Raw genomic sequence first — 22,521 nt, 5'->3', positions numbered from 1 at the left:
CTGATGTAGGTATCACTTCCCCAATTTACAAATGAGGAAACCGAGGTAGGTAAAGTCAAGTGACTTACCTACGATCCCACATGTTATATGTGCCAAAGCCAGGACTCTAACAGAGTTCTGACTACAAAGCTCAGCCTCCTTCCCCCATGTCAATCTGCCCACATGTTTTTCAATCAGTACATGATTTCTCAGAGTTATTAAGTCAGTTTAGGTGAAATTTCTCATAATTTAAGACATATTGATTAGGAGAGGAAACCTCCAAGAGAATCATAAATTTTGTTGTCAGAAGGGAATAATGGTCACATTTGTGAAAAACTTAAATTCTCATGAATGCTTTTACATTTTACTGATACTGACACATTGTAAAATGTCACCTTGAGTTCTACTCCTACTGGGTTCTTTGTTCCCAACACGGCCCTTCTCATGTTAGACACAGCACAGCACATGAGCACTCTGCTCCTCAGTTTACCTCTACAGAATGAGGATATAAAAAGTACCAGCCACATATCCTAAAGGAATCCATGCACCCATTCTTGAAAGCATGAGGTAAATTGAAATGCATACAATGGCACCACATGACGCACAAAAACGGAAATGTTGAACTGTTAATGTATCAGACCATCTAAAAATAACTGTTAAAAGGCAGAGCCATGCATCCTTGTTCATCTCGGTCTCTTCTAAGAGCCCTGTCTCGATAAAGTTGCAATGCATGTTAATATCGATGAGTGGGTAAAACGTAACTCATAGGATTCCCCATCTTTGGAGCTGTATTAGTTGTCTACTGCTGAAATAACAAATTACTATAAAACTAGTGGCTTAAAACAGTAGACATTTATTGTCTCACAGTTATGAAGGCCAGAGATTTGATCCAAGTATTGCCAGGGTTGATACTTCATGAGGCCCTAGGGGAGAATGCATCCTGCCTCTCTCCTGAAGCAATTCTTGGCAATCCTTTGCTGGTCGAGGCATCACTTCCATCTTTGCTTCCGTCTTCACATGACACTCTACATTGTGTGTCGGTGCTTCAAATCTCCCTTTCTCCCTTCCCTTACAAGGACACTCACCATTGGATTTAGGGTGCATCCCACATTTAGGATGATTTCACCTGGAGATCCTTAGCTTAATTACATCTGCAAAGATTCTATTTCCAAATAAGGTCACAGTCACCAGTACCAGTGGTTAGGTTTCAGATGTATCCTGTTGGAGGATGCAATTCAACCCACTATAGGAGCCACCCAGGTGTTAGGGCCACTTACTTGAGAAAGCTCAAAATAAATGTTAACTTAATGTGCCCAGGATAGTCTAAGTGGCACAAATGAAGAAAATAAACTCCATTATGGAGCGTCCACACTCCAAATTAGAGAATACCTCCCCAATCTAAGCTAGTCCCCTCACTTCTGAAACACAAAACAATATTTCCACTTGTGACCTGTTTTTATAAAAACAGTCTGTTTCACTCAGTGATATTTTGTCCTCTTTAGCCTGAATTTCTTACCTATCAGAAAAAAAATCACACATACACATGCACGTGTATGACCCCCCACACACACACCACCCTAGAGCTAAACATGTGGGATTCTCGTACTTTTATTTGAGATAGATGATATGACTACATAGAAGAACATTCCTGCATATTTCTCTCTTTGATGGATCTGAGCACATAATGCTACGTTACACATAAATAGAAACTACAGATGAAGAAAACAGAAAAGGAGTCTCTGAAGCCAACACCATCCATGAGTTAAAGACTCCCTTTTGTGGCATAAATCTCAACCGTTTAAATGTACAAATTCAGTTCCTTAAATGGCGATTTCACAAATACCAAATTATTCACCTATCAATACAATGCTTATGCAAACAGGTCCCAGTAGTTTCGTAATGTTATCCAAGTAAGTGTACGCTGGTTTCAGGTTTTATTACAGAGACTTTATAATATGCTAGAAATTAGTACTATAACACAATATTAAAAACAGATGAATTGAAACTAAATTGTTCAAGGGTCAGGATTGCTACTAATAAGCAGTATAAGTTCTGCATGGTAAAATGTATATGAAAAATAAGGGCAAAGACTCGGGCAAGTCATGAATCGTGTTCTAGGAAGGGCATTGTTGGTGAGTAAAAAACCAGTCGGCCATGTGTAAGGCTGACATTTCAACCCGCTATTTTAAAAAAGATTATGTTACATTTCTTGATATGTATTTTAATGCTGACCTGTTGTAATGAAGACCCTCCAAGCAGAATTTTGTCTTTCAGAGCATATCGTTCAAACTCCTCGCTGTAAGCAGAAGTGGCTTCTCCATCCTCTCTGTGGAGCTTGAAACTCTTACTGGAACTCATCTGCTCCTCAGGACCCACAGGCTTCGTCTGGAGGTGCTGATCTATTTCCCCCAAGAAGATCACATGGCATCCCACTTACTCTTTGTCATGTTAATGTTGGCTAAACACACAACAATCTAAGTATTTTCTCTCTTACATGGGACAAAGTTTGGTTTTTCATAATCTACAGTTGAGCAAATGATTCTCTGTTTAACGTGCTGGGAAATCACTAAAGCCTAGAACAAGTTTGAAGATTAAAACAACCACGACCCAAAACCTTTCTTCATACTGTCATGTTCACAAAGTGAGCGAAGTATGAGTGTGCATTAAAGCCTTTTTCCCACTTACCGAACAGATCCTGAAGTATAGACACTGTGCTCCTCTGTGCATTACTATTACAAGTTGTTTACTTCGCCATCTTACTACTTACTTGCTGTGTTGCTGAAACCAGCGTGGGAGATTAATAGGAGAAGCCAGGGCTCTTGGGTTCATTTCCCAAGTGAGGATCCCGAGAACAGTTCCTGAGCGCTGCACGCACTGAGGCACTTTATTTGGACTGCCTTGTTTATTTGCATAGAAATGCCAGCATTTATATAATTGGTATGTGTGCTTTACTTCTCTCTCTATCATCTGAAACCAGTATCATCTACAAAATGTATCTATTCATCTAGTTTGATGCATGCTGTAAATAGAAAATAATCCTCTCTCTTCCAGTCTTTAAAAAAATACTGGAAGGTAAATTGTGGAATTTTCCATGCTTCCAATGTTAGAATTTTAACAAGAACCTTGATAATTTTAACCAATGGAAGACAGCTCTTTTTCAGGAGGGAAATGAGGTGGGTACTGGAAAAAGTACCAGGCTGTGGTATCTAGAGGACGGCTGGCCTTCCTTCTTTGTTCACTGGGACAATTTACTACCTTGCATAAGTTTTTAAACTTTCTAGGTCTCAGTTATAGTCTCATATATAAAATCTCTGGTAAGGTGCTTGACTAGTCTTTAAATTCTATAAGACTTTTGTAAACCCATATATGATTTTAAGAAGACATATTAAGTGCTACCTGTAAGTGAGCTCTTTGTGGGTTCAAGGGATCCAAGCTGCAAAGAGTTGTCAGGATGGAAGGGACATAATAGGTGTAAAATGCATTACTCAATGTCTAGCACAAAAAAAGTAATTAAATGTATTTTTGCTGACTCGGAAGTTAGACTAAACATACAGAGACCTGACTGATTTAAACAACACCATTGTGATGTTTAATTTTATGTGTCAGTTTGACTAGGCTACGGTGCCCAGTTATTTGTTCAAACACCAGGCTAGATGTTGCCATGAAGGTAATTTTTAGATGTGATTAACATTTAAATCAGTAGGCTCTGAGCAAAGCAGATGACTCTTCATAAGGTGTGTGGGCTTCATCCAATCAGTTGAAGGACTGAAGAGTAATGACTGAAGTTTACAGAAAAAGAAGGCCTTCAGTCTCAGGGACTGTAACATAGGAAACCTGGCCTGAGTTTTTGACTTGCTGACCTGCCCTGTGGCTTTTAGACTCAAGAATGTAACATTAACTCTTACCTGTTTCTATCCTCCTGCCCTGCAGATTTTAGATTCAAGACTGCAATTTCAACTCCCACCTGAATTTCCTATCAGCTTCTAACCTGAATCTCCAGCCTTCTAGTCTTCCCTAAGTATTTCACACTTGTCAGCCCCCATAAATGCGTGAGCCAATTTCCTAAAATAAATCTCACTCTCTTTATATTGGTTCTATTGGATTATGCTTCTCTGGAGAATCCTGACTAATATATCATTTGAATAAGTATCCCTCAAAATGAGGCATCAAGCTAGCTTGAAAAATAAGTTTGCTTGGTTTATAGAGACATAAAGAAATAAATTGTTGGCTATACAAACCTATAACTAAAAAGTAAAGGGATGTTGGTAAGAAACGCAGAAATAAAATTTTTAGGAGATGCTATTTGGTAAATAGAGATTTGAAAAAATAGAAACTAAACTATAGGGTTGTTATGAAGATTAAATAAGTTAATATTTATATTATTTAGGACAGTGCCAGGTACCTAGTAAGTGCTTAATAAATGTTTAGCTAATTTAATGTTTTCAACACCATGATCAATTATCCTCATTATTCTATGTGTGTAGTTATCATGTCTGCTCATGTAATAATTAATGATTTATTCCCCATAACTACTCCATTGTGACAGGTATTATATGTCCATTTGACAAAAATGGCAAAGAAAGGTTAAGAAATTAAGAGCTAAGATACACTCTTTTTAAAAAGTGGCATATAGCCTTGTGCCATTGTAGGATCCTACAATAGTAAGTCTGTTAAATCATTTTTGCTATTTAGGGTAATAAATTCTATGCAATTATAGGAAATTGGGCCATAATTACTTTTCCCCCAACCTTAGCTGTATTTAAATATTTGCAACCATCAAAAACACACATAAGTCATTAATGAATGGATATACTTAGAAAAGACAGAATAGCATCTGCAAAAAAAAAAAAAAAAAAAACATCTCAATGAATTTACAACTAATGGTAACATAAAAAATTGGTCTCTTGCCTTTGTCTCCTCCACGTCCAATCTCATCAAACAGCCTCATTAATCGATCGCAGAGAATTCTGTTATCAACCTGTGGAGGTGCTAAAAGAACAGATTTATGATAATTTTCTCATTTGTTAATGTATAGATATGCAAATGTAAATATGGAAAGAAATTATTAATCATCATGGTTATTTAGGTATTTTATAGGTCATAGACACAAATTCTATTCAATGTGCAGCCTTGCTCTGGGGAAAAAAATACTTTTGTAAATCAATGAAAATTGGAACAATAATTTTTAAATGTATATTGCAGGGTATTCATATAAGGATACTTCTCCAATAAAATGGATCTTATAATCAACGATTATGACATCTATTACACAAGAATCATTTCAGAACAAACCATTATGTTTTGTCAAATCATACAATAGAGTATATGGTGTTGATCAAAATGAATGAGTGCTTTCCATTAACTACTCTCTATATATCATTTTTTACACATATATGGAAAAACAGTGAACTTAGGTGGTCACAGATTCTTTTATATACGCTATTGCAGCATAATAGAAAATGTAAGGGCTACTTAGTTCATTTGTGAGTTTGAAGCAACAAGATTGTGTCATTACAAACGAAAACAATAACATAATCATGAAAACATGGTTCTGGAAGATGGTTTAAAGGGTCATCTAGGTGGATCTCCTGCCTACAATCAAACATAAACGATGCCAAGGTGGACGACTACCTCAGTCTTAGAATATGCATACATACATCAAATGCATTCCCCTTCCTATAGGAGGCAAGTGAACTAACTGAACTGTGGTGGCACTTTTACTTTGGAGGTTTTAATATGTAATAATAACACATACGCCTATTATTTATCACTTGATACTCCATGGGTGACTCAACTCTGAAGATTGTAGTTAATTCTGCAACTCTTTGAAACTCCCTCAGCAAGTGTTCTAGAAGAGCCTTCTGTGATCTTCATTCTCCAAGTTAGATGCTCCTGAAAATTCTAGGTCCTCCTTTCTGAGATCTTTTAAACACCAGCATGGGAAAAATCCAATGTAACTTATACTCATGGACTTGGAATGACTAAAGAGGAAAGCCTACGTTGCTAGAGCCAGATGGAATGTTTGAAAACATAACATAAAAAGATCTTTGAAGTTAGTAGTTTCTGCTCATCGAATCCTGCAGATGACTTTTTCAAGTATCATTTGACTTGCAAATGTTCTTTCCCTGCCGAGAGCCAACAGAGTCCACCTAGCACCCCACATTTTGGGCAAAAGGAAGAGAAGCCATTCCTGGAAGACATTTTGCAGACTGTGCATTGGGGAAGAAGGGGAAGAATGAATTTTTTTTCCAGCATTGCCTGGATCTATATAACTCTTAGTGGGAACAGCTACCAAACTTATAAAGCTGATATATGGGCTCATAAAAGAATCTTATTTGGAAGTTAAAATCGAGCAATAGCAGATGCATAGATGGGCAATTCTCCACAGATGTAATAAAAGCCCCTATATCAGGACTTGATAATCCTCAAGAACCAATGAGGGTCACAGACAGGAATAACGAACATACATTTAGGATGTCAAAACCAACAGACAGACAAGAGGCAAATGGGATTAATATAGTGATGTCATCTTTAGAAGAGAGGCATCATGTCATAGGTTTGGTATCAGTGAAACCTATGTCGAAATCCCAGATGCACCACTTATTAGCTCTGTAATCTCGGAGCAGCTTTTTAGAGCCCCTGAGCTTTAATCTCCTTGCCCCTCAAAATGGGATGGTTGGAAGGGTTAACAGAATAACATTCATAAAACAGCTAGCTCCATTTTTCTCAGGTCAACTCTGTTCTATGCTAACAGCTGTGCTGGTATGTAGTAGGCACCCAGCAAAGGGTCACCACTCCATTTGGTCGCTTATTGTTAACTCCTTAGTAATTGTATGAAGTGCATGATTTTTCAATAGTTCAGGTTCTGTCATCCTGAACTCATATTTTTGTTTTCATTGTGAAATAATGAGTTACAGACAGCTTTGTGGGGATTGTATAAGAGGAACCTGAATGAGAGAGACCTAACGGACAATTGCTGTAGAGGTTCTGGTTCTTAAGTATGCAGACATGGTGAGCAGCCCCCTTCAATGATTCCCGTTGAAGACCCTGGAGGGTAAAACAGGTTACATAGCACAGAAACTGGAGGTAAGACAATGTGCCCTTCAAACTCAAATTCAACAATTCCAATTAATCTGCTTCCTTTCCCCTTCAGAAGTGGTCCTCCATGGGAAGGGCGGTGAAAGCCAATAGGGCAAACACAAGTTCTGAGGAAAAAAAGAACAGATAGTACCAAAGATAGAGTCTGAATTCTACTCCATGCTTGCCAGGTCTCTGTGATCTTAGAAAAAGTATTAAATCTTTCTAAGCTTGTGTCTTCGTCTTCAAAATGGGAATAGCAATGGCTATTTTGGAGGGTTTTGTGTTGGCTGGTCAGAGTTACTGTATCCAGCTCAAGACACTCCTGGAGCACTCAGTAAATAATAATAATTAATGTTTACAGAAAGTTTGCCATGTGCTGGATACTACATATAGCACTTGAAGTTCATTTACTCATTTATACCTTAACTCAATAAATATTTCTCAAGTCAGCTACTGTTCCATGCCGACTGCTGTGCTAGGCTCTAAGAATTCGTCAATGAACAAGGTAAACAAAATCTCTGCCCTCTTGGTGTTTAGGAGATGGTCTAATATGGGAGAAATACAGTTCATGGATAACCTCACTAACAGTGTGCTGACGAATGTGACCAAGTTGTTAAAAGAGGTATACAGGGAAACATCACCTAGGTTAGTCAGGGGAGTTGCGAATTGTCATTTAAGGCAAACTTCAAGCAGAGAGGGCATCGGCCACATGAAGAGAGAAAGGAGGCTGTCCCAGCATTTGTAAGTGTTCAGTGTCCAAAGGGGCTCCATGCATATGAGGACCAAAAAGAAATCCAGTGTGGCTAGAGCACGCTTAGCAAGTGGTGAGGACCTGAGATGAGGAAGGACAGTATCTTGGTGTTGCTCCTGAAAGTGATAGGCAACAGCGAGAAGCCTTTAATAAGAGAGTGGCAAGACGCTCATGGAGAACCGATTAAAAGGGAGCGGGAGTGGATGTGGACAAAAGTGATTCATTCACTCCAGGTAGGAGCTGATGTTCATTCGGGATTGAGCAGGGGCAACAGAGAGGACGCTGAGAGGCAGCAGGAAATGAGATTTCATGGATCTTGTGATTTCATGTCAGCAAATATATATTAAGCATCATATATGAGCCAAGTGCTATGCCAGATTCTAAAGACATTTAAGGTCTAGTGGAAAAGAAAGCTACTAAAGAAATAAGTCTAGCAATAAATATGTAACTACATAATAACTAGGATGCATGCCAAAGGAACCAAAACAGGGTGTTAAGACAAAGAGCAGCAGAGGTAAGGTTGGTGATCAGGGAGAACACATTTAGTACGTCACAACAATAGGCCCTCACTATCCTATAAGGTATTATTATGAATTAATTAGTTATGTATTATTAAATACAACATGTGATAGTTAATTTTATATGTACACTTGACTAGGCTGAACACTTATTTGAACAAACATCAGTCTAGATCATTGCAAAAGTAATTTTTAGGTGTGATTAACATTTAAATCAGTAAATTGAGTAAAACCAGGTTACGCTTCATAATGTGAGTGGGCCTCGCCCAGTCAGCTGAAGTCTTTAAGAGAAAAGACTGAGGCTTCCCAGAGAAGAAATGATTCTCCTCAACACTGCAACTTAGAAATTATGCTTCCATCTCTAGTCTGTTGCCCTTCTGAATTCAGTCTCAAGACTGCAACATCGATGCTTACCTGAATTTCATAATTTCATATCAACTCTTACCTGAACCTCCAGCCCACAGATAAACTTGCCAGCCCTGACAATAACAAGTCAATTCCTTAAAATAAATCTTTCCATTTCCCTCTCTCTCGCTGTTCTCTCTCTCTCTCTCTCTCTCTCTCTCTCTCTCTCTCTCTCTCTCTCTCTCTCTCTCCATATATATATATATGGAGAGAGAGAGAGATCTTATTGGTTCTCTTTCTTTGGAGAACACTGACTAATCCACAAGCTAATATTATCTGTATCAAATCATATGTAAAATACTAAAATGTTGCATGTCTACTACATAACAGCACTCACATTCAAATTCCATGTTAAGAAAAAGGTATTTACCAGGAACCAATGATAAAACAATTGTCTATTATTTTTAATCTCTGCTATATAAAAATTGACATAATATTATCCTTTCAGGATTTAGTGTAAAACAGAGTCATAAGTTCCATTAAAAATTGAAATTTTTCTAACCTGTGCTATTTCCCTTTATACCTTGACTTCCAGGAAGCTCAAAGTAAGAGTGAGTGCTTAATTGCAGTAATACTGTTGTCCTCTGTTTCTTATACATCTATTTCTTTTTGTAGGTGTTCTCAGATTCTTCTTTCCTCTTTATTTGAACTTTTCTTTAACCATATGCATTTTATATTTCTATTATAAGCTGCCTCAAATTATTCTGAAAGCAAGTATAGTATAAATCATAAACAAATAAACATGAAAACAAAGCTGAACCAAACTGAAGATGGATGGGCCAAGCACACCTTGGGGTGTCCCTCATATTGTGCCACACAAAGTGCTGTGCATGCATCTTTGCTCAGGCCAACCTCCTTGGGGCCCATCCTATCAGCCCTGCTGTTAGGTGTCTGTGTAGTCTTTAACCCCGTGTCATAGAGAATGTGGAAGGATATCTGGTGCTAATTAGCTATTCCTCTAAATCGGGTAACTGCACAGGTTTGAGTACACAACAAAAAGAAAAGGAAGACATGAGTTGCAGACTTCAAATTGAATGGTGGGCAGATGTAAAGAGAGATGCCTGCTGTAAAATGTGAGACCCCAACTTAACCACAGGAGTTGTGCAATAACTGCTGACTACAAAAGGGTGACCAACAATATTTTGTTTTATGAAACTTACTTGTCCATAGTTAGAGCCATTTTCCATTCATTCAATATAGTTGATTAAGTCCATTTTAGTCCTTACATTATAAAAATTCCACCACATATAACTGCCCTACAGATACACTTATATTGTGATCTTGAAGAAATTAAAACCAATTTCAACTGATAATTCAATTGATACTCTTCTCTAGAATTCATTGGTATTATCTCTTATCCCTAAAGTATGTTTGGGGCAAATAAAAAGTTGAGATTTTTGAGTTTTCAATTCACCCTGATTTTGAGCTACTGGTAAATCTGTTCCTGAGAGTAAGTCCGTACCTTATCTTTCACATATGTTTTTTGATATCTGTGGATTCTGCATCATTTAAAAATAGGTTTAGTTTATTGAAAACTGTCTTTTAAAATAATCTTTGTACTGTGCTTGAGCCCTTTTATTTGTGAGGAGTTAACCCAATTTTTATCAAAAAGTGCAGAATCAATGACTGGTACCCAGTGGTGGAATCTGATCTTCAGGATTGCAAATGACTCTGAGTAATATTCTATCTCATCAATAAACTTTGTAAACCCTAGAGTATTTGGTAAACTATCAAATATGCATAGTGGTACACACATAACGAGCAATATTGACTTCTTACTTTACAACTGCAGCTAGACTCAAGATTATAGTAAAGGAAAGCATCATATCACTAGATCTTTGTGATTCAAAACTTAAGTGGTGGTTCCGTGACTTCAATGAAAGAAATTCAATAGTCACCATGTATGGAAATCTCATATGCTAGATGAACGTTACTGAAGACCGCTCATTTTAAACTCAAAGAGCCGAGATGGCATTTGTAAAGTGATGACGTTCTTCATACGAAAACATGGGCTTCATAATGGCATCAAACTGCTCACAGCAACATCAAATGAAAGCAAATACCTGCTTCTCCTTTCTGACCAGTTTGCTGTCCTTGATCAAAAATTACCTTCACTTCCCATCATGTTGTTAGTGGTTAAAATTTACCATTTAAATCGTAAGCTGCAAAATCTAAATGGAACTGCATGTGTGATCTTTGTCACCTCATTTTCATGAATGGAAAAGAATATTCTGACACAAAAATTACATATTTAATTCTAGCTCACCCTCTCTGCTGACCTCCATCCCACACTGCCTTGGGTTTATTTCCTCATCCATCGGTGGGTCAAAGTAATTTCTGCTGTATTCATTTCCTGTGGAAACTACATGAAGTAAGGGTCAGTGATTATTAGAAGCACATGAACCAAAATGTTAATTTTGAAATCGACACCAGTACAGAAGGGCCATTTTACCTACTTTATAAGCTTAATTTTTTTTACAAGACTTCCAGGCCTCCCTTTTTTGTAATTATCATCTTGGAAAAGGTCAGAAAAGGTAATTCAAGAAACAAGTTCATGCTATCTTTCTGTTGCTAAAAAAATTAATGAGAAAATTATCAAATGTAAACTTTAAAATAATATTTAAAAATTAAGCAAAATTATTTTTAGGACATACTTAAGAAATGGACATTGTTGGATTATAATTATGTTTAGAGTTCACCAATAACTCTATTTACTCACTAGTATATCATTCACTAAGTATATATCATGTTCCTGTGTCCAGAATTTTATAGTCAAATTCAGTGTCTTAATTATGAGAAACTGTAGCAAAATTTCCAAGTTGATAGTTGAACAAAAAGAAAGAAAGAGAAAAAGAAAGAAGAAGAAAGAGAAAGAGTAGGGAGAGGAAGAACGGAAGGAAGAGAGGAAGGGAGGGAGGAAAAAAGGGAGGAAAGTGAAAGAGGCCTGATTACAGGTCTTTTTGTTATGCCAACTTAAGTAACATGAAGTGTAGGTACAAATGATTTACACTGAATTTTATTTAATACACAAAAACAATCTCAACAACACAAACCAAAAATTCTCACTTTACATTTCCCGCTTACTTTTGTCCTTATCACAATAACCAAACTGTAGCATCGAATATGGTCTTTTTAATAGAGAAAAAGATCTGTTATCAATTTTCTAAATCTAGTTTTATATTTCCTGCAGACTGAGAAGTATATGCCTGTTACTTGTAATTTGCATTCAGTAAAATGTAACCTACTCTGATGATAATTCAAGTAGCCTCAAATACTGCAAAAGTAATAAAGCAATGCAAACTGAAAACAATAATTTTGAAAGTATTGCTTACAGAAAAGGGTTAATGTATACCAGGTATACTGTGATACTCCATTGTATATTTGTTTTAGGATCAAAAATAATCCAAACAGCAGCTCCTTCTCCAGGACTAAATGGAATTTTGATAGGAACCTACGTTTAATTTATATTTCTGGACTGGCACATTTTTGCTGTCAGTCTCTGTTCTATCAATGTAGTAAGTACAAGAACTGAAAATCTGCTTTTCCTTGAGGTCTCAATAAAGAAAAAATAAATGAGTTTCATTTTTGTTACTTTATCTGTCAACAACTACTAGGCTGGTATGAATCTTGGCAGTATGTAATCAAAGTCTTATGTACTGCAATAACACAGCTATTCTACCTCATTCACAGTAATTGTGTGTTTTTTCCCCCTCTACCACAAAGCACTGTGATACTCTAAGTGCAGTCTTCCATATGCTGGAAAAATAATTTACCTATATTAAAACAAAAATGCTAGTGTATTCCTTATTATAGTGCCGTAGCAGTGTCAGTCAACTATTGATACCCATATCCTAGAAACTCCCCTAACCAATACAAAACTCGAATTCTTTGTCCACTGAATGACTTACTAGTAAATAATGCTAAGTAAATTGAGACCAGGGAGAATGAAACAAAGTTAAGTCATTTTTAACCAAAAGTCTGGAGAAGTTTATTTAGTTTGTAGGTTTTCAAACCATTTTCATCCGTGTTATCAGTTGAAGAATTAGGGTCTTGCCCAGCTGTGCAAGGAGGCCTGCATACTGGGAACCTTCCAGACTGTCTCCCCTCAGGGCTCGATGCTTCTGTACACAAGTGGGAGATGGGCTCCTCAAAGATCTGCGTATGGTTTCAAAAATCTATGCAAATTGTTCCTTCCATATTCAGTATGAGTTGAGACACACATGTAAGTTATAAATGCCACTCCTGGAGTGATTTACTTTGTATTTCATATTCTGGGATAGAGCAAATAGCACCTTACAAGTAAGAATTATGAGAGATCTTAAGCAAAGAAGCAAACCTTGACATACAACATTGATTCCCTTTAAACGTCCCCAAACTCCACATCACATTACATATGTATGTAATTCATATATTTTTATAATTTATATGTATTTTATACTGTCTTATATCACATTATGTATTGTTTTACATATGATATTACACTTGCTTATATCTGCCTCTTCCACTAAAATGAGGGCAATCACATTATCTCTGTTCACTGCAGCCCCCTCAGTGTGGAGACTCATGCCTGGCACACACAGGTACTCATAATATCATCTGAATTCATAAATAAATCGTTCTTGGAAACCTATTGTGATACCCAAATCCTTTCGTTGTCTGGATATTAGTTCTTGATTAAAATGGGCAACGAGTTATCACCCTTTACTTCTCTCTTTCTATTTCACCTCCCCTCTCCCTTTTTCATGAAGACCTCCTTCCCTTTTCTTTTTAATTGAGTAGCTTCTAGGAACCAAACACTATGTCTGGATTTTAAAAATCCAACAAAAGACCATGGCCCCTGCCTCTAGTTCATAGCCCACGGAAAGAACAAGAAAGTTAAATATATACAGTCTGTATGATTTAATGTTGTGCTAAGGGATAGAGTTCTGTTTGCGCACATGGTAAGAGCATATAACCCATACTGGGGACTTCAAAGAAGACTTCCTGGAGAAATTGCTACCTGAAATGAGTTTTAAAACTCTATTAGGAATTAGTGAAATCAAAAGGACTGGACAAAGGAATGTTTAACACAAGAAGCACAGACAAAAGAGAAAAATCACAAAAGCATAGACAGGAAAATCATGTTTTCTTAGTGGATGGTCCTCAATTTTTCTCTGCCTCCTAAAGTTACAAAAGAGTAAAGTGAGAATTGAAACTAAACTTCTTCACTAATCCCAGGATCTATTTTAACTAATGTTTTTGCTCAAATTATTTTTAAGTTGCTATACAGCATCACTTAATGCTGATATGATATTTCATATCCTTTCATTCATTCAACCAAAACTTATTGAATGCTTATTAGATGACTATTTCAGTAAAACAAAACACCCAAAAATCCCTCCCCTCATAGAGTTACATTCTGTGAGTGGAAGAATAAAAGCAACACATATACATATTTTATATTTTATGGATGGCTACAATTGATGTGAGAAAAGATAGAGCCAGATAAGGTGATTGTGCACCCCAGGGAGGGGTAGAGGTGTACACCTTTGTTTCAAACTAAGAATGACACTCAGGAGTAAATCACTATGCTGCCAAGACTATTGAGAGAGCGAAGCAATAATGTATAATTATTATAAATACATAACATATATGTATTACAATACATATAATAAATAAATAATAATTTATTACTAATATTGTTTTGCCAATTGCTTGCTATAACGTAAATCAACCTATGAATCAAATAAGAACTTACTATTAAATATTGAAATGATTCTCCTTTATTTTGGTCTATCTTGCCCTAAGAACTCAATAACCCAAACACAGTAGGCAGAATTTAAGATGATAAAACACATGGAACCTATTACAAATTTGGAAACACCAGGCTTCACCTTAACACCAGTTCCTCTGCTCATGCTTCATTGGCTAGTGTCAGGATTTAATAAAATGAGATTTTTTAGGATCGTGTGGGTATTACCAGAAGGCTGTTTGATAATAGGATAAATTCCTAAAAATGCCCTAATCATTCAGAATATGCTTTTGGATGTCTAAAATCATCTCATAGGAAAACTAACAGATCTGCTGGGAAATTCAAAGTAGGCCATTTAGCAATATTCATACAATAGATTTAATATAGCTGATATTTCACTGTTTGTTATACTCAGATGAATAATCTGACAATTGCATATATATATATATATATATATATATATATATATATATATATATATGTATGGTTCTACTTTGAAGCCACTGGATGTGATACATGAGCTAATAAATCAGTAAATTGGTCTTATCAATACCCTCAGTACTCTATTTTTGCTTCCAACTTCCTAGCATTCACTGTTCAATGCTTAGTATCAACATCAGTTAATGCGCTTCTTGTGTTATTTTTTACTGAATTGGGGGAGAAAAACACACACACTTGCCTCAGCCCTTCCACACATACCAGGTTTTCCTATCATTTAACTCAGAGCAGCACAGAACGTAATCGAGGCTTTTACTTAAATTACACCGTCCATGAACTTTGGTCAGGAAATCCTCCAGTGTGCACCCATGCAGTTCCTTGGGGGCTATAAGAGTGAGAACGAAATTGCCCACCAGAGAAAGGTTAGTGTGAATCATAGAAGTGTCCTGACTCAACGAGGCAATCACTTCCTCTCAAATCAGCTACATTAGCTCTAGAGGAAGAAAATCTGAATGCATCTGTTACTCAGGAGGTTTTTATTGGCTCATTCTTGTTCTTTTCCTGTGAATTCATCTGCTTTAGCTCAGTTTTTTATCACCAATCATCATGTTTTCTATATATACTGTAAGTTAAATAAACACAAGACCTGCATGTAGATTAAATAACTAACTAAACAATTTATATTCTGCGATTATAGCCATGCACCAAAAATGTACAAACTCAGATATTCTGCTGAACATTATTTCTTTTAAAGACATGAAGCCTAGATAGCCATAATTAAATTTGATTCTTATAAACTTTATAAATAGATGAGGAAAACTTCATATTTTTCCCCACTTTGAAAATCCAGTACAAAGATTTCAGGATTAAATGTCCACAGGGCCAGACAGTTTACATATACATATGAAACATAAATGGAATCAGGGGGTTTAAATAGAATATAGGTTACCAGGAACTATGTCAGACTCAAGCATGCTCTACTGTACTAAATCCATTAAAATACTATTTTTATAAGGTTAATTTATAACCTTTATAAAATTAAGAAAAGATATAAGAATACTTCTTAATATGATAAAGAATTGTTATCTTAAGCCAAAGTCTTCATTATACTAAATATCAAAACAAAACAACAAAACACAAATAAACAAACAAACAAAAAACCTAATGATAAAAACAAAGTATGACTTGAACGTTCACTATCAATATCCTTACTCAACATTCTCTTAGAAATTTTGGCCAAAGCAGTAAGGATGAAACATGAGCTAAAATCATTGAAAATAATTATATTTTGTATAATGATTAGCTGATAACAATATGATTCTATACCATGAAAACATAAAAGAGATTTGACAGAAAAACTTTTAGAATAAGGAAGATATTATTTGAATAATAGCTTGAAAAACAACCAGATAATCATTAAGAATCATTAATTTTTCTAAATATGAACAATAGCCACTTAGGAGATATAATGAGTAAATAAAAAAACCAATACCCATAATAAAACTCCAGATAACTATCAAAAATTAATTTATTTATATTAGACCTTCATAGGAATCCATAGGTTGTCATCAAGAGTATGAATCTTACATAGAAACTGAAACTAAAAGGCATAAGCAACAACACAGTTAAAAATAGCAAATTGATACCATTTCCCTTCTCTGTAGACAGGCTAACCTGTGAAAATTGGTCTGCTGCTAACATTATATTCAAGAGCTGGTGCCATGTTGGACAAATTAGCTTTCTCAACTGCTTATTCTTACTTCCTTTTCAAATCTTGTGGGTATTTGATATATCAGTGATTTGAAAATCTAAATAGGGTAATAGTTGAAGTTTGCTAACAAGTACTAATTAATTGAGCCATATTCTTTCTTCCCCTAAGGCCTTCCCTCATGGTAAATTAGGAGGCATTTTAACTTTCAAACCACTAGAGTGCTGTTGAGTGCATAATTGCCACAGGGCTTTATTCTACAGTACCCCAAGGCATTAATGCATCATGTATTCCTCTGGACCTTGAATCTCACAGTTAGAGCATGTCCCTAAGTACCTAACTTCTAAACAGGAAGCTATTCCCATTAAGTAATGGTGGTAATTCAAAGGTTAAGTGTAAATATACTGGGGGTTTTTTACACGTATTAAAAGTCCTCCATAAGAAAACCTCCATCAAAGTCGTTTTCTTTCTTTCTAGTTTGAAGCCTGGAAACATTATTCTACATACAAATGAATTTATATACACAGCTTTGAATATTGTCTTTCAAATTGGGAAGTAGCTGATATTAGACATCAATCACCCCTCTAATCTTTCTGATTGTGCCTTCATTCATTTAACAATATGTCTTCCTCATGGATCTAAGATTACTCTGGATTTATGTATTATATTTAAGGGTTCATTCAGGTAGTAATGTTTTCATCACACTACAGCCCACTTCAATATAAAAGCAATCAATATAATGGATTATTAGATTTAATTTAAACAACCTTAATTAATAATCTTTTCTGTAAAAAATATATGCTGATTTATAGACAACTAAATTCTATAACTTGCAAAGCAAAGGGTTCAGGATTTCCCATGGATTATTAAAATAAGGTTTTTGGTCAATTAATATTATGAAGGCTAAATAAAATCTTATTTTCTATTGAATTCTCTTTAATAGGAAACAGAAAGTATTCAAAAGGAATTCTAAGTGGAATTATTTGGAGATTAAGGACTAATTTATGCTAATAGTATAAAATCTGAAGGTCATGTAAAAACTTTTCTGGTAAAATTATTCTTAAAATGGAAATGCAACTATTGAACTCCAGTCAACATGGTCTCATGGAGTTTGAAGTTTGTGTGGAATTTCATTGATACAGTGCAACTTCTTATTCTGGTAACAAATAATTTTTTGAAAAATTTTACCAAATATTTAAGAGGATGTAGGTAGACAATTCAGTGTTGCATTACTGAAAATCAGAAAACAAGTTTTTTTTCTCTCAGTTTCTTTATGAGGAAGCTATTTATATAGGAAAGTCATTGTTCTAGTTCTAGCATTTTTATGATTCTAAGATTCTTAACCATCCTTTTTACCATTATATAGATGCCTATGCTCACATTTTTATTTTAAAGGTATAGAAATTTCACTAGCATAAATAAATCCAGTCATTTAAATGTTTGAATCCATCTATCATCAATGAACTACTAGTTATGAGGTAATATCTCTGAATGTTAAAATGATTCTTCTTTCTCCAACCAACTACTTAGGACAGATTTTATAAAATATTATTTTACAAACAAAGTCATACATTGAAGCTTTCACTAACATCAATTTGAAGAGAAGACAGAAAAAAGAACTGTGCTTAATAGTTGGTAAAGTGTTACCAATGGTTTCAATTTTAGCACTAATAGAACTAGAAAGTGACAATGCAAATAGAGATACTGCTGATTTCCTGGGTAAATCTGTCTGATAACTTGGACGTTAGGTAGTTCCTTCTGAGGAGAAACTAAAACTTATTTTCATTCAATCGAAATTCCTAAAACTCGAACATTTGATTAAAATGCTCTTTCTCCAAGGGATATACATTGTTCTAGAACTCTCTGTTGCTACATTTAAAAGGGGGGGAACAGGAAAGTAGGTGTAAATTTGTATAAACTTATCGATTTTTTCATCTGATAGCTACATAAAATATTTCATTAATTAAGTGGGAAGAATGCTTTCCTGAGTGTTTATTTTTAGCCTCCCAAGTCAATAAAGAAATTCAAATCACTTAGGAGCCAAATGATAACTAAAGACACAAACACAGGTCAGTTCAATAAACCTAACACAAACGATTCTCCCGTATATTTTATTTTTCTTAACAATAGCTGAAATGTCTCAAAGCAAGAAAGTATTTTTCAAATGTTCTATACATTTCTTATATCACCTGTTTTCCATCTTAAGGGAAAAACAGATAAAAATGAGAACACTGTGAACAATTTTACATGTTATTACTTCTAAATCGTAGATCACTTCATAATCGAGGCTATGTGCACTGTGGGAAAAAAACAATCCTCATCATGCTTTTGCTCAGACAATTTGAATTATGCACTTAACATGTATACTTATATGTTACTTTCATTAGTTTTTTTGTACGTGTGTATTTCTAATGGCCACATCAATCTGAAAGTAAGTTTATGGTCACAATTATAATCCTCATCCAGGAATTCTCTAGCTCAAGCACAACTACTATCTCCTGTCCTTTATTCAAATTAAGAATCTCCTATGCTTAATTCAAATTACCTCTCATTTCTTTTAAAAGGCTGGAAGGCCTTAGGTTACATACACTCAAACTTATTTCTCTCAGCTTCTTTGTAACATCTGCTATTTTCTTTCTCAACTGCTCAGACTTCTGTTTTGCTCCCTGCTGTCAAGGATTCTATGCTCACAAAGGTGCTCTTCAAACCACAGATGTCTCCATATCCACCATGAAATCAGTGGTCCGCCTCCACTCCACAGGGAAACCACTTCCTGTCAATTCCAGAGCTGCTGCTGTGGCCACCTCAAGTGACCTCTGTCTCCTCCAATGCTGATTCCTGCTGGTACCCATCATAGGCCATGCTGTGTTCTCTCCAACGTCTTCTCTGGTCTGATGAAACTTTGAACTCATGCCTCTATCCATCCCATGTTCCATTGGCAACACCAAATGTAGGGGTATACATCCTTTACTCTCACATAGTATTCCTCCACGTTACACAGGTTAGCAGGTAGAGCTTCTAAGATCCCCAACAACTGACAGAAAACTCAGTTTTTATTCCAAGTCCCTCTCCCTAAGACCCAGGAATATGCCTGAGAATTAGACCATGAGACAATATGATTGGCAAACACTGTACTATAATCAAAGCTACATTATCTCACTGGCCCTAGGATATTGCATTAGATTAGTCTGTGTGCCTGACTATCTCTTTCCTTAGTATTAGCCCTTTCCCAGGAGTCATCTTCATCTTTCTTAAAATGAAAATGCAACAAATGAATGAGGCAAATGGCAGCTAAAGATTGTTTAGCAAAGTTTGGATTTAATATTCCAAAGTTTGGAATTTCATTGAGATGATATAACTTCTTACACTGATGGACAAAAAGTATTTTTTTTAATTTCACACAATATTTAAAAGGAGCTAGGTTAAAGAAAAACACAGTAATTTCTGTCCAACTGCTAAGATAGTAACCACATTATTGACATAGCAGAAAACCTAAATTTCTATCTCAGTTTTTTTCATCAAAAAGCTTTACGGTTTTTCTGGCCACTTTAAGCCACAAATCTTCAGAAATGCCCAGCCCTAGGATGAACACAGCTTAAGCATTAAACTGGATCCCAGTTATGCTAGTCTCTCTCTCTCTCCCTCTCTCTCTCGCTCGCTCGCTCGCTCTCTCTCTCTCTCCCTCTCTCGCTCTCTCTCTCTCTCACACACACACACTTACTTACTTTTCCTATTTTGCCCATACTTCTACAAATAATCACTCAATTTAAGAAATACTATTTCTGAAATAGATATAAAAATCTTATATAAGAAAATATTGCTTTTTTGATCGTGCCAGATTAATCTGGATTAGTCAACTATAATCTCAAAAGTTGCCTTCAATGTGACTTTGCTCATATAATGTTTCATGAACACAGGGAGCATCCATGTGTGCTGTGCTCACTTTTGTATCTCCCATATCCAGCATAGTGCTTGTTAAATAGGAGATGTTCAATCAATATGCTTTTTAGTAAGTGAAGAAGAAGAAACGATACATGTATATGATATATATATATATATATATATATATATATATATACACATATATAATATATATATCATATATATGTACCCTACGCAAAATACTGTATAAATTATTTTAATGTCTAATGATTCACACATATACTACTTCCATTTTTGTGTTGTACTGATATTATAAACAGGATATGGTCACTAAATAATCCAAGACATAAGAATTGTGTCCAGATTGTTTTCGGTTGATTTACTTTGCTCTCTTGCCTCCATTCCCCTTCCTAATAGCATCACAATTTCCTAGTCCCCAAAGTGTGTTGTCCTGATGCTCCAATAATTCCAGATTCCTGTCTCCAACTGCAGAAGCTGAAAGGCTTGACAGAAGCTACCCCTGTGATAAAGCCATGAAGCAGGCCAGTGCCCTCAGTCTGGCCAATCAAATGCTCTCCCCTAGGACTTTGGGTAAGGGAAGCAAGAATGGAAAGGATACTTGAAATAACTTCAGTGAAAGTTGGAGATAAAAAGAAAAAAATCCTTTCTATCTCAGATTTTTCACCAAAAGCTTTGTGTTTTTGTGCAATTCAATCACTCACCATTAGTTTAACTGTTTTACTATGCATCTCTATAATTATTTCTTCTTATCTAAAGCCTTTCCGTGGCTCCTTCTCACATCTGTCCCACATCTTAATTTACTGCCATTTAGAATTCAGGCATCCGTTATCCTTTTAGTGCCACCATATTATATGTTCAGATTATTAAATATGCCCACCCAGCCCTCAAACCCTTGTTAGGTTCAGAACCATAAATCAACTCCTCTCTCTTTCAAAATTCTAAGCACTTGTGAGTTCTCTGCTTTTCTCCCTTTTTAAGTACTATAATTCTGAATTTCCCTTTCTCATAAAGCTAATCGTCGTCAGACCAGGGTATAGCTGGCAGTGATCAAAGAAGATGAGCTGGCATCCAAAAAGCAGCCTACACACACCAAGCTGAAGTTCTAGGCAAGATGGAGCAGAGGACATGTGGGGGGGAGGGGGAATCAGACATATGTAAATTCCTTGGGGATTATACAAAATAGAGGGTTGAATGTGTTTGCTAATTGTCTGCCTACAAATTAAAGGCCAAAAGGAATGGAAAGATGAGTGTTAGCAGGGCCTAGGAGACTTTCATTAAAAGTGAAGGGGCAGGGCGGAGGCAGAGCAGGCTGGAAGGAGACCTGGCAATGGCAGGAACCTCGGAGAGCTTCGCTGTATTTTTTTTTGCTTTTTCATTCACACCTTGGAAAAATAACTGATACCAATTTATAATGTCAGCTCCGCATCATACTATCATTTTCCCTGGAGAAACTTAAAATAAATAAGCTTCTAAAAAACACTTTAACACTGGAGTGTTCAGGTAGGATTTGGGGGGGGGTGCTCCAAGCAATCGTAAAATCATATCACTCAGTACTTGCTTATTTTGCCTACTCCTAACGATTGGTGTGTACTTACTTTAATTATTTTTATCCTATACTAAGGGACTTAATCCATCACAAATTTGAAATCTTTTATCCAAGGTTTATTTTTAGAAAATCTCTCCCCTAGATATTTTCCTCATGATTTAAATACCTATTTACCCAATAATTGCAGATTGCTTTGAAATAACTTGGATAAATAAAGTAGTATTGGAATTCTGCTATTACTTACTAATGTTTTATTTTTTTAAAGCATCTAAAAGATAGAAATGTATTGATGTTTACTTATAGGATGAGTTTGTGCTCATTGTAATAATACTGTGGGGGAAACATGTAGTTACTCTATTTTACTTAAGTAACCACATTGCCAGATAATATCAATGTTCTCTTTTTATTATAGTAACAAGAAACACTGTGTTCTATAATATCTAGCAGTTTCTAAATTTACAT

The sequence above is a fragment of the Rhinolophus sinicus genome, linkage group LG06, assembly GCF_036562045.2.
Source record: "Rhinolophus sinicus isolate RSC01 linkage group LG06, ASM3656204v1, whole genome shotgun sequence".
NCBI lineage: Eukaryota > Metazoa > Chordata > Mammalia > Chiroptera > Rhinolophidae > Rhinolophus > Rhinolophus sinicus.
Note: the sequence above shows the minus strand (reverse complement) of the source record.